This window comes from Manis javanica, chromosome 18, assembly GCF_040802235.1.
Source record: "Manis javanica isolate MJ-LG chromosome 18, MJ_LKY, whole genome shotgun sequence".
In the NCBI taxonomy this organism is placed as follows: Eukaryota; Metazoa; Chordata; class Mammalia; order Pholidota; family Manidae; genus Manis; species Manis javanica.
In genome coordinates this window covers 4309760-4323428 of record NC_133173.1, presented here as the reverse complement: position 1 = coordinate 4323428, position 13669 = coordinate 4309760, and the positions used below count along the sequence as shown (strand labels likewise).

The 13669-nt window shown below is 42.0% G+C and overlaps 1 protein-coding gene across 5 annotated transcripts in view; it reads right to left on the bottom strand.

Annotated features, from left to right (window-relative positions):
- AP3S2 (adaptor related protein complex 3 subunit sigma 2) overlaps window positions 1-13669 on the bottom strand; it is a 45071-nt gene that overhangs the window by 18627 nt on the left and 12775 nt on the right. The gene's annotated exons all lie outside the window — the stretch shown is intronic.

Genomic DNA, 13669 nt, shown 5'->3' with positions numbered 1-13669 from the left:
TGGTCAATTAATATATGATAAGGGAGCCATGAATATACAATGGAAAAATGACAGCCTCTTCAACAACTGGCGTTGGCAAAACTGGACAGCTACATCTAAGAGAATGAAACTGGATTATTGTCTAACTCCATACACAAAAGTAAACTCAAAATGGATAAAAGAACTGAATGTAACTCAACTCATGAAACCATAAAACTCACAGAAGAAGACACAGGCAAAAATCTCTTAAACATAAGCATGAGCAATTCTTTCCTGGACACATCTCCTTGGGCAAGGGAAACAAAATAAAAAATGAACAAACTACATCAAACTAAAAAGCTTCTGCACAGCAAAGGATATCATCAGCAGAACAAAAAGGCAATCTACAGGATGGGAGAATATATTGGTAAATGATTTATCTGATAAGGGGTACATCCAAAATATATAAAAAACTTCATATGCCTCAACACCAAGTAACTCAATTAAAAAACGGGCAGAGACCTGAACAGTCATTTCTCCAAAGAAACACAGATGGCCAACGGGCACATAAAAAGCTGTTCCACATCGCTTATCATCAGGGAAATGCAAATCAAAACCACAATGAGATATCACCTTATACCAGTTAGAATGGCCACTATCCAAAAGACTAGAAATAACAAGTATTGGCAAGGATGTAGAGAAAGGGGAGCCCTCCTACACTGTTGCTGGAATGTAAATTGGTGCTGAATGGATGACAGAGACCTGTGTGGCTCAGACACAGCCCTCAGAGTTGGCCTGGCTTTCCGTTCTGGCCCTGAGAAACATGCTCTGCTGCCTGGGACCCAGAGTCAACCTCTGCAGATAAAGGAGGGTTAAAATGAGCTTGCAAGTTCATGTCAGGATTCACAGAATCTAAGAGGAAAAACAGAGTGTCACTTCAAGGACAGAGGTGCTCCTTAGGGACACAGCTCTGGAATTGCTGGGGATGGAGACAAGTCAGTGCCACTAACCCTATCAAAGATAGTGGATCCCAGGATCTTCAAGAGTTCCATCCATCCTTGGTTATGTTTCTCCCTGAATTTTTTTGGATCCAATCTTAGGTCAATAGAAATCATCACTAAAAGCAAACTGACGTGGAGCCTGAAAATAACAAATGAGATATTACTTTTTCCTCTAGTAAAAACAGTTTACAGACCTTAAATTGGCCATGCCCCAAAATTTTATTTTTAGGTATTAAACTTACAATTTCTTTTTCTATAAATATAAAAACTAAGGTTTCCATCCTAGCAGCTTACAAAAGCTGACTTCAAATCTGTGATGCTACCTAGAAAGCGTTACCGCAGAGCACACCTGCAGCCAAAACTACCATGGGTAATACCATTTAGTACACACAGCTCAGTGTCAGGATGGCGGGAAGCCATCTAGTGGAACTCCACGGGCTGGGACACCGGGGCCACATCACACTTAGCCCAAGCTCGGCCACATCCACAGAAACCTCCAGCCCCAGACCAATCTCTCCCCAGGCGTTCTGCACTGGAAGACAAAAGCCCGTTGTACCACAAAAGGCAAGATTCACATGCCATGGATATGCCCAGCCATGCTCTTGTACCTGTCTTAAAACAACTGTGTCACCACAGAGAAGACAATAAAACACTAATCAAATACAACAGAGCAAGGTCACAGTGCTTGTACTGGAACATGAGGATGCCAATATTGCAACATTCAAGTTTTAAAAAAGAATTGTTACTCACTGATAAGATTATCTAGCCCACTAATAAAAACCTGAGTGCTGATAACTTTTCCTATCACTCTTGGCTTGGCTGGTTTCACTAATCCTAGGAAAGGCCTTCAGAGCGTAAAGAGGGAAGAGCTCTGGGGCAGGGTGAGGTATGCGTCCTCTCTCTGTCCACGCTCGAGGGTCTGGAGGCTCTTCACAGGCCAAAGGTGGGAGCACTCTCAGTGGATTCAGTACCGACAAGAGAAGTGAGAATCATGGGAGTCATCTTGGCCCAGAGTTAGTCTCTAGCTCCTAAAGTATCCATTTCAGAAAGAGATTAAAAGCGAGAGAAGGCATGAACATACCTTCCAGATGCCTGGCACATCTGCCGCCTCCTCTCTTCACCCTGCTTTCAGTCCAAAGCCCAGTGTTTTTCCAGCACTTTAAGACATGCCAAGGACTGCCTGTCCTCATTCCCTGCGGCAGGGCTTCATCTCCCCAGCCTACAGATGAGCACACGGGAATTAGAGTCTACACCTGCTGCCCGAGTGTCTTGCAGGCCTGACTGCAGGGGATCCGGAGCAAGCGCCAGGCACACCTGGTCCCGCCGAGAAGCGAGGGAGATGAAACCGCATGCGAGAGTCAAACACTAAACCAACATTAATCCTTTCAGTGGACTTCAGAAGCACAGATCTGAACAGACATTTTCCAAAGAAGATACACAGGTGGCCAACAGGCACATGAAAAGTTCCTCACATCACATCATCAGGGAAACGCAAATTTAAACCACAATACAGTACCACCTTAAACCTGTTAGAATGGTTGTTACCAAAAAGACAAGAGATAGTAAGTGTTGGTGAAGACGTGGAGAAAAGGGAACCTTCACACAGTGTTGCAGGGAATGTAAGCTGGTGCAGTCATGATGGATAAACAGTATGCAGGGTCTTCAAAAAATTTAAAACTAGCACCATGTATGATCCAACAGTGCTACTTCTGGGTATTTAGCCAAAGAAAATGAAAAAACTAACTTGAAAAGATACATGTACCCCTATGTTCACTGCAGCACTATTTACAACAGCCAAGATATGGAAGCAATGTAATTGTCCACTGATGGATGAATTTATAAAGAAATTGTGGTGTACATATACAGTAGAATATTATTCAGCCAGAAATAAAAAGAATGAAATCTTGCCATTTGCAAATGGATGGACTTTGAGGACATTAGGCAAAGTGAAATAAGTCAGACAGAGAAAGCAAATACCATATGATCTCTCTTATATACGTAGTCTTAAAACACATTAGGCTGGCATGTGCATACAGTGAGACAACAAATTTGACTGGATCTGTACTGTTGGAACTCAACCAGGAGTTGGGAGGGGTGCAAGTTGTAGCGCTCCAAAACCTTACGACTATAGACTATCTACGGTTAAAAGAACATATGGGATGTGAACAGATCCCAGAAATGGGTTGCTTTAATTTGTCTGATTTCTCTCAGACTGTTCAAGTACAGTTGGACAATATCCATCATATCATAGACAAATTCTCACAAATGCCTAGGGTGCCTAACTGGTTTTCTTGGCTTCACTGGAGATGGCTGGTAATTATAGATTTGCTTAGTTTATGTCACCGTATTCCTATTATGTTAATATGTGTGCGCAAGTTAGTTAGTAGTTTAAAACCTATACATGCTAATGTTACTCTACAAGAAGATATGTCAAAGAAATAATCAATCCTCCCATGTTTCCTTCCATATGCTACCTCTATAGCTTTTCTTCTTCCTTCCTAATTACAACCCTTAAATAGAATTCGTGCCTCATATCGAATTTACTGAGCATCATAATTCCTCCAGGTGGTAAAGATACCTCGAGACAAGTGCTGGGCATAAAAGCCACAGGGCATAAATCTGCAAAGAAGTAAAAAGCTAACCTTCTCAAACAATATGGCTTCTCTCTCACTTACCAACTTTACATCTCCCTGTAGGGCCCCGGAAGATGACTGGTTAGCCAGAGACGGATAAGATTCCTCAAGGGAGGAACAACCTAAAACAGGCACAGTCGCAGGGGGGCCATCAGGTGAGAAATTGGGGATCAACAGTGGTGAGGCTTAGAACCTCACCCCCCCTGTTTTGAGAGAAATCTGCATCCGTGGATGTTTTAAGGCCCTTGTCTAGCTTGGATTAACACATAGTCTACAGGAACACACCTGATCATCTACAATTGCTCTCTTACAACACTAAACTATCTTGCATCTACCTACCACTTCAGCATTTTATTAAAAATAAAAATAATAATAGTAATAAAGGGAGAAATGTGGGATCCACATATAAATCAAGTATAAAAATCAAACGAATATTCATATTTGACCTGATTGTTTATAGTTCATAATGCGTGATCAAAACCGAAAGTTTCTGTGATGACTGCCCTTGAACTGTTCACCATGTAAGAACTTATTCACTATGTAAGAATTCGTTCACCGTGTAAGAACTTGTTTGTTATGCTTCAGAAGATTGGAGACTGACGAGAATTAGGCTTGAGATGGATTAATGATTGTGCATTGAGCATTGACCCCCCCTATACAGAATTTTATTGTTGTTAACAACCATTTATTCAATAAATATGAGAGATGCCCTCTCAAAAAAAAAAAAAAAACACAAATACACACCTACAACTAAGCTCATAGATACAGAAAACAGACTGGTGGTTGCCAGAGATGGGGGCAGGTGGCGGGGTGGAGAAAATGTGAAGAGGGTCAAAAGGTAAAATAATTAAAAAAAAAAAAAAGGATAACAGCAAATGTATTTGACTTTGTGTGCCCATGTATTTGTGTTTACATGCAAGTGAAACAAATGACAGCAGTGATACAAGATGAGGGAGGAATTAGGATTATTTTATTATTGTAAGGTATTTGCACTACCAAAAAATTATGCAGTAAAGGAATGTTACATAACAAAAATGCTGATGCTGTATCACTGAATGAAAAATAAACTGGCTATATACAGCATGGGGAAAAAAAGTGTACTAAACACTCTCCTGACTTCTAAAACAGAATATTCTGAACATAATTTAACTTTTTCTTTGCTACTCATTGTTAACGTCAACTCATGGATCTACTCTAATGCCGAGATACCGTCAGGAACCCGTAGACACACAGGGCTGTCTGGCCCTAGGCAGCTCCGCCAAAGTGAAGAAAGAACCTGTTTTTCAATCGAAGAAACTGAGGCACAGAAGTCTTTAAGAGATAAGAAATCAAAAGGCCAGATGGAATGGCCAAAAAGGCAGGTAAAATACCAGATGAATGTGTATCAGAGAAACCAGGAACAAAGAATGCTTTAAGAATGAGGGAATGTCAAAGCCTTGTGTGGGAAGTGTCCACTGGGCTCGGAACTGCAGAGGACAAGGCTCTCCACAATCTAATCACCATCATTCATGTCTTCAAACTTCTCTCTGATTAACCCCCACACACACCCTGAACTCTACCCGACAGCTGGGCCCCCAATGACTACAGTGAATGGACACACCATAGCATGAGGGAGAAATAAACCATGTTGCTATAAACTATTGGGAGTTTTGGAGTAATTCATTATCTAGTCTACCTTTATATGACACAGACACCCAGCTTGGTGAGGGGGGTCTCAACTCGGGGTCAAGAAATTCTGCTTTTCACTTTGCTTGCCCTCTGTGCCCTTTCCCCTCTGCTCTCTCCATGAGATGAGTTCTCTGTGTGTAGCTGCTACCCTTTTCACTGACCTGCAACCTGAAGCAAAGCCATGAAACTCAGCACTAGCTTAGATAAGCTGATCTCCACCTGACCTGCAGATGTGTGAGAATAAATGACAGTCATAAAAAAAAAAAATTCTGCTTTTCAACCTACAGGTTCAGTGTAATCCCTACCAAAATAGCAATGGTATTTTTCACTGAACTAGAGCAAACAATCCTAAAATTTGTATGGAACCACAAAAGACTGTGAATAGCCAAAGCAATCCTGAGAAAGAACAAAGCTGCAGTTAACACACTCCCTGATTTCAAACTGTACTCCAAAGCTACAATGATACAAACAGTGTGGTCCTGGCACAAGAACAGATTCACAAACCAGTGGAACAGAAGAGACAGTCCAGAAAAAAATCACACTTAAATGGTCAATTAACATACGACAAAGGAGCCATGAATATACAATGGAGAAAAGATAGTCTCTTCAATTAATGGTGTTGGGGAAACTGGATGGCTACATGCAAAAGAATGAAAATGGATCACTGTCTTACACCACACACAAAAATATACTCAAAATGGATTAAAGGCCTAAATATAAGACCCAAAACCAAAAATCTACTAAAAGAAAACCCAGGCAGTAATCTCTTGAATATCAACATTAGGAACTTCCTTCTGTGTATGTCTTCTCAGGAAAGGGGAAAAAAAGCAAAAATATACAAGTGGGACTATATCAAACTAAAAAGCTCCTGCACAGTAAAGGAAACCATTAACAAAATGAAAAGGCAGCCCACGGTTATGGGAGAATTTACTTGCAAACAATATATCCAATAAAGAGCTAATATCTAAAATACATTAAAAAAACTCAAACAACTCAACACAAGAAAAACAAATAATCTGATTTAAAAATGGCAGAGGACCTGAATAGAACTTTTTCCAAAGAAGACATACAGAAGGCCAACCGGCACAAGAAAAGATGTTCAACATCACTAGTCGTCAGGGAATGTAAATCAAAACCACAATGAGATACCACTTCATACCAGTCAGAATGGCTAGTATCAACAAGACAAGAAATAATAAGCACTGGCAAAGATGTGGAGAAAAGGAGCCCTCCTACACTGTTAGTGGGAATATAAATTGATGCAGCCACTATGGAAAGCAGTATGGAGTTTCCATAAAAAACCAAAAATAGAAATACCGTACAACCCAGTAACTCAACTTCTAGAAATTTACCTAAAGAAAACAAATTCGGTAATTTGAAAAGATACATGCACACCTATGATTACTGCCCCATTATTTACCACAGCCAAGATATGGAAGCAATCCAAGTGCCCAGTAATAGATGAATGGATAAAGAAGATGTGGTACATATACACAATGGAATATTACTCAGCCATAAAAAAGGACATTTTGTTATTTAAGACAACATGAATGGAATTAGAGGGTATTACGCTAAGTGAAATAAGCAAGACAGAGAAAAATAAATACCATATGATTTCCCTTCTATGTGGAATATAAAAAACAAAATAAAAAAGAATTAGACCCCTAAGTTACTGACAACAGACTGTTGGTTACCATAGATTACCACAGGGAGGGGATGAGTGAAATCGGAGAAGGGGATAAAGAGGAACAAATTTCAAATCATAGAATAAATTGGTCACAGAAATGGAAATATAGCATAGAGAGTATTACCAATAATAATGGAATATATGGGTATGGCAACAGGGGTCACCACACTTACTAGGGTGAGCATTTAGTAATGTATATAATTATCTAATCACTACCTGATTAACCATACCTGAAATCAATATAATATCCTATGTCAACTATATTCAAACAAAAAAAAGAAATTCTGCTTTTTTATCTCAGAGCAGGCCAATTCTCATCTACATTATAAAGGATATGGGAAAGAACAGTAGAACTAAATCCCAATTCCAGCCTTTTAGGGCACCTACAAATCAGTGATACAATTTGTTTCATCTGCAACACATCCAAGTAATATCACTGGTAAGAAGTTTCGCTATTGACTACAATCTTGACCAAACACTGGGTTTTATTGAAAAGGCTGGATAACAGACAGACAGAGCTCTAAAGGTCAAATTTTGCTGTTTTGTGTACACTGTCATTGTAATGCCCTTGCCCAGTAATACGGGATGATTAAGCAAGGCAAAAAGGTTCTCTGTCATTTCAAGGGGCAGAAAATCTCTGAGACTGTGCACCGAGGCAGGGCAAAGTTCAAGTAAGGAAAGTGAGTGTACTGTAGCAGGTCTAAAGTGTAGTTTGGAGCAGTCTTAACTTTTCTTTCTTTCTTCTAAACAAAGTATAGTGATGTTAGAAATTCAAGGAATCCTTATAGCTAGTCTCAGTTGTCCTGAGGGAATATGATACTGCCTTCTGAAAAACATTCTGCCACAAAATTCTTATCTATCAAGCAACAGCAGACAAGGGCTCAGGATGCACTGGGATGAAGGGTTGGCCTCGGCTCCCCTGTCTCTCTCAGGCCCGTCCAAAAAGAGAAATAGAGGTAGAAATATTAGGACGCCAACAAGCATCCTTCACAGAACTAAACAGCAGACAGGTGTCTTGTTCTTCTAGGCCAAACAGCTCCTCCTTCACTAAAAACACACAATGTGTGTCCCTCACTCTCACTTCCATTCCTGGAGACTAGCAATCAGGGCATCTGCTTCAACATCAGTAGGGCGTGGAAGGGGGTAATAGCCTTGTGATCACATGCTCTGTTCGAGAAGGGACCTTCAACTAACGCTGTCCATTATACTGTTTATCATCTTTCATCTTGGGACTCATTAGTTCCCTTCAACTTTGAGCTCTCAGCTTTTTTCCATTTCAGCAGCCTCTACTTAACAGAGTTAGAATTCCATACTATGAAGTTCCTTCAGCTCTGACCCGCCCAAACATAGGTTCCAACTTTCCTGAGATAGACCATTGCAGACTGAACCTATAAAAGGGCTGGGTAGATACCCTTGACGTAGCCACTGACTGTGACTCTGATGACCAAATCTTAAAAGCTCAATTGAGTTCTAAATCCAGCTTTGCTGTTGAGACACTGGTAGATCAGAATGGTAGGCTACCCACATGGTTTTCCTGGAACAAAACTAAATTCATCATAACAACATCAATATACAGTTTTGGTATACTGAGCTGTGTCTGGGGATTTCTGAAAGCAAAAGGCAGCCAGTTGTCCTGGGCAAAGTAAGCTCCAAATGGCACAGTCTGGAGAGGTGAGGACTACCCCAGAGACTATGAAATCGGACTGACTCCAGACTGCAGCAGTTTAAACCATATGAGGGTAGCTACCTGGGAGCTCTTTAGTGACACCCAAGACTACCTCACTCAGTAAAAGGCATCATGTCACCCATGGGAGACAACACAAAGATCAAGACGGTCCAATCAAGTAGGGAAAACATACAAACATATAAACGAAGGTATGTGAGGACAGAAATAGCACTATATACGGTTCACAGAGATCAAGACAGGCCAGGGTGATGAGGACAAGCTTTAGGGTGATAGGATTTGACCTAAGCTTGAAAGACAGGCTGGATTCAGTTGCAAAAAAAGATGTGAACAAACAATTCAGGCAGAGGCTCTGAGCAGGAATTGCTAAGTGACTAAGACTGGTACACTATGGCTGCAGTGCAGAGTATCCACTAAGAAGTAACAGTAAGTAAGACCAAGAGAGAACAGAGACAACTGTGGATAGCCTGGAATGCCTGGCTCCGGGACTAGGCTTGATAATGGGGGACCAAAACAGGTCTGTGATAAAGGGAGCAGCTGGTGTAAAGGTGCTTTGGCAAATGAATTCAATTCCAGTGTGCAAGATCAACAAGAAGGAAGAGAAAATGAGGTTAGAATACCTGATAGACACAACTGGAATCAAGAGGCCCCATAACTAGATAGCACTTGACCCATTGTCTGAAGTAGGATTTATATACATATATGAAGGACATTAGTTGACTAAGTGAGGAAATTAAAATATGAACCATATACTGAATAACAGAGTTTATTAGAATATGTAATTACACTGTGGTTGAATTATATTGTAATTATGTTAAAGAATTATGCACAGCATATTCTATATAACAATGTTTTTGTTCTTAGAAGATGCCTGCTGAAGTATTTATGGAGGAGAAGTTATAATGCCTGCAACTAACTCAAATGTTTCAGGAAGAAAGGATTTACCTGTAAGGAGAGACACAGAAGCAAGTTCAGATGCCGAATGTTAGTAACTGGTGGACCTAAGAACAACATACAAGAAGGACTTTACAGAAGAAGCAATGGGTTTTAGCGACCGGCTGCCGGGGGCAAGGAGGAGGGAGGAGGGAGGAAAGGTTTGAAAACATCTGACAGAACAGGAACGACGGCCGCACCACGAGACAGAGGAAGCTGGGGAAGCAACGGTTTTCAGGAGCTGCACACTGAAGCTGGTGCTGGAGAAGGAGTGGCAAAAAGCAACGAAATGCGAGAATGAGGTAAGGAAGAAATGTCCTCAGGCAGTGGAAATACAGGAACAGGACCCAGGCCTTCCATCAGTACTAGAAAATTATCAGTTTGGGAATTACCTAGATGGATAATAGTTTAAGTATGAGAAATGGATGAGATCTGTGATAGAAACCTGAGGAAGAGGAGTGAGGTAAGAGATGACTGACGACGTAATTCAGTGTTAGAAGGGGGGATGAGAATAAGAGAAGAACCAAGAGGGTTCTGTGACAGAAACAAGGGGGAAAAGGATTAAGCAGTGGTCCATGGAATGATCAATAACATCAAATACTGCAAAAACACTGAAGAATGTTTGAATGGCAAATGGGATTAGGAAATCAGCCGTGAATTTTGGGTAGGGGTTAAAATCAGGCTGTTGGGCCCCAGAAATCTAACAGATGAAGTAGAAGTGCAAGACTGGGTGTAAACCACTCAGTCGTTCAAGAAGTTTATCTTAAATCCAACGATGGAGACGGAACTACCGTTAAAAGGGGGCAGAAGCACAGGCCGAGCCGTATTCCGTGAGAGACTGGGGCAATCTGGGGAGATCCGCAGCTGCAGAAGGAACATCTAGGACACCTTGGAGATGGGATGAAGCAGCGAGATTAGGTGTGTGCTGGGGAGAGACAGGAGAGGACTTAGCTCCATAAATAGAATAGAACAGACCCTCCTTTAAGACAAGAAGGAAGGGACAGCAAAGAGGTGACGACAACAGCAGTGATAAAGAGGACATCAACGAAGACACGTAAGGTATCTGAAAGGAAATCTTGAGATTAGACAGAAATAGATGGGGCAGCAGGAACCGGTATACCTGGTCCTCACACAGGCCTACTTCCCAGCCACATGTGCTGAGGGAGGTGGGGCAGAGCTGTGACAATCAAAGCAGAGGGCAAAGGTCCAGGCAGTGACAGGGGCTCCTGACTCGAGGTGGACTCTCCAGCGCAGAAGGAGGAAATCCAAGGGGACACTCCTATTGTCTTACTCCTAATGTCAGGTGCGTTGCCTACCTGAGTAAAAAGACCATCTTCCATTATTAGCAGAAGATACGCCTGAATTAATAACTACTCTGCGGGAGGGTAGAGGGGCAATGACAGGCTTGAAATCCCACTGGAACGGTCACCTGAGCGAGATACGTTTAGACGGGTTGAAGCTCAGGAGGAGGAGATCCTGGCTCCTTGCATCACAACTTTTCAGTAACTTCTGGTGATACGGGCAGCAGTAACTCTGTGATGTAATGTGAACAACTAAAAATAAAGTCTTATACAGGAAACTTGCAGCAGAAGCAAGATATTTTATGGAACTTATTTGAAGATAAGACACATGAGAAAGAAGAACATTTCATGACCTTTCGCTTCCCTTTAAAGCCGTGCCCAGTAATATAATTAGGACTGAATTGCTTTACAGCTTGAGCAGATAGCCACACAAATATTTAAAAACAGTATGAGAATGATTAGGCAAAAAATCATGATGAACTCAGAGATGGAGAAAAAGTTTTTGATGCATTTTAACATCGCTTTGTCACTAAAAACTCTCTAGCCACTAGATAAGAAGGGAAGAAACTTCCTTAACCTCATAAAGAATATTTGCCAAAAAACCTACTATATTTCAAAAAGTATAGATACATCAAATACTGTATGTCATGGGGACAGAATGAAAGCTTCCCCCGAAAGAAGGAACAAAGTGAGGTGTCCTCCTCACCACGTCACTCGGTATCACACGGTAGGTCCTCCCCAGCCAGGCGAAGCAAGGAAAAGATGTGAAAACTATGAAGATTGGAAATACTCAGGTGAAGTAAATAAAGTGATTTCTATACAGCAGCAATAAACAAAAATGACTACTTAAAACATCACATACATAAAACACAAGTATCTAGGTTTAAATTTAATAAAAGATATGTGAAACTTCTTTGGGAAAGATCATAAAAGTTCATTGAGAAACCTCAAAGACCTAAAGAAATGGATACACCCTAAAACTCAGTACTGTAAAGATGTACATTCTCCTCAAATGTTGTATAGGTTCAATGCAATTCCAATCAGAATTCCAATGTGTGTGTGTAACTTATAAGCTGACTCTAAATCATACACAAAATGCAGAGGATCCAAGCTCACCTTCCGCAGAGACTGCCAGCTGCCTCCCCAGGTGTGTCATCCCCGTCCCCAGAGCCCTCAGACTGGGCAGCTGGCATTCCCAGGCCACTGCCACAAACAGCTGGCACCTAAAGAGATTGCCTGGTGTCCATGGGGCTTGTTTATCTCCTCATTGGCAAAGCTACTCTCACAGTTGCCTGATAAAAGGGGGGCACCAGGAAAGGGGGTGGGGGCACCACTCCAGAAGAGACTGGCCCGCACAGCTCTGCACCGGTCAGCGGGAGGACGGCAGACCTGTGCCTTCCTTCCCTTGCTGTGACCTTCCCTTTTCCCAAGCTCACTAACCCATGCTTTGAGACGTGGATCCATCTCCAACCTGATAAGCAGCAGGTGGCACCCACAAAGAACTCCACTCTGAAACCAGGTGGTAACCCCAAAGGTAACACCTTGTATATAACAATTTAAAAAATTTGTTTTAAAATAATACCAATAAGGTCTTTAAAAGGCATTCCTCCTTCCCCCACACTCCCAAGTCCCTTCAATCTTAACCTTTTCCCCTCACTAGTGCAGAGGGGAACCACGGCTCTCCTCACAGACAAGCCGACAGCAACTCCAAGCACCTGTAAAGAGGGGGGCCGAGAGGCCTCTGAGGTGTCTGAGACCCTGTCACATGAAAAGGACCTTTCTGAGGACCACCTCAAAAGCGCCAGTGAGCCCTGGAAGCCTTGAGAGGTTGCCAGGGAGCCCCAAGTCAAGTATCTGCAGAAGACTTGAAGCTGTGTAACTCTTGCAGCAGGCTGCTCACGAGCCACAGAGCCAAGCCAGATGTGGAGAGAAAACTCCACTCGTGCCAGCATCCAGCCTTGAGACTGCACTCACCACATCTGTCTGCAAAGGGCCGCCTGGCAACCCTGAGAGTCAACCAAGACCACAGAGGTCACTGGAAAATGACAAGAAAGTCCTCGACACAGCAGTGCTAGCCACGATGGATCTGAAACACCTATCTCAGCATGATGAAAACAGATTAGTCAAGGATCGTGGCTTAGCAATGAGTGGTGGTCTCCTAAAAATATTAACTCTCTGCAAAGGCCATGGATCGTAGTGACAGCAATCTGCTGAATTAAAGGCCCAAGCAGACCTCAGATGCCCTCACGTCCACCGTGAACAGCACTGCGTACAGCGTGTGCCCCACCGAGCAGAATGAATGTGGCGGTTCCCAGTCCCTTTCTTACCATCTGCCACATTTTATTTGGCATGTGAGGACATAGACCACCGCTACGCAGCGAATCTGAAAACATGTGCCTGGGGGACCACTTCAATTCTGTGTGCATCCCCACCGAGTATCACCTGACGTCAAACTATGTTAATGGTGTCTTAGTCACTGTACTAGAAAAACATAAAGTTTACTACCTGGGTCAAAACCCCTGTGTCATCATTATTCAAAGCATCATTGTCACTGGACTATCTCTAGGAAACTCATTTTATAATCAACATAAAACTATCTATCTCATCTTTAGGAGCCAGTCATCTAGTGACATCATTGCCCTGTATCAAGAAGTCTATCTGTGAAAGATGAACCAGGGTACAGGCCCAGTAATAGTCTTGTACATGTTAAAATTGGTAATAGAACTTGGCAAAATACCCCAAAACTATTAAACTGATAAAATGAAACAGAGTCTAGGAATATCCCCAGAATAAAAACAAAAACA